This window comes from Myotis brandtii, unplaced genomic scaffold (genome assembly GCF_000412655.1).
Source record: "Myotis brandtii unplaced genomic scaffold, ASM41265v1 scaffold4, whole genome shotgun sequence".
Lineage (NCBI taxonomy): Eukaryota > Metazoa > Chordata > Mammalia > Chiroptera > Vespertilionidae > Myotis > Myotis brandtii.
The window spans coordinates 1,234,905-1,235,183 of NW_005365371.1; the positions used below are offsets into that span (position 1 = coordinate 1,234,905).

The following is a 279-nucleotide window of genomic DNA, read 5'->3' on the forward strand; positions in this document are numbered from 1 at the left end:
CAGGGGCTGGGGTGCAGAGTCCGGATAGAGTGTGCGTATGCTGATGTGATGTGATAATCTAACATGTTCATTGCCCCAGAACACTTTGCCCATTGCCCTAACTCCCTATTGTTCAGTCTGGTTCGCTTAAGGGCATCTCATCTTCAGACCCAGTTTGATGGATTTATGTGTGGAGTTTAAAGCACCAAAGCGATATAAGAGCTGAACATCACAAAGGTTATGCTAACCAGTCCCAACTCCCAGGCTGCAGCCATGACAACCGCCTCAGAGTTTTCCAAG

The 279-nt window shown here is 48.0% G+C and overlaps 1 protein-coding gene across 1 annotated transcript in view; it reads right to left on the minus strand.

Moving 5' to 3' along the window:
- The window catches only part of ROPN1 (rhophilin associated tail protein 1), an 11,706-nt gene that overhangs the window by 11,235 nt on the left and 192 nt on the right, over positions 1 to 279 (minus strand). The gene's annotated exons all lie outside the window — the stretch shown is intronic.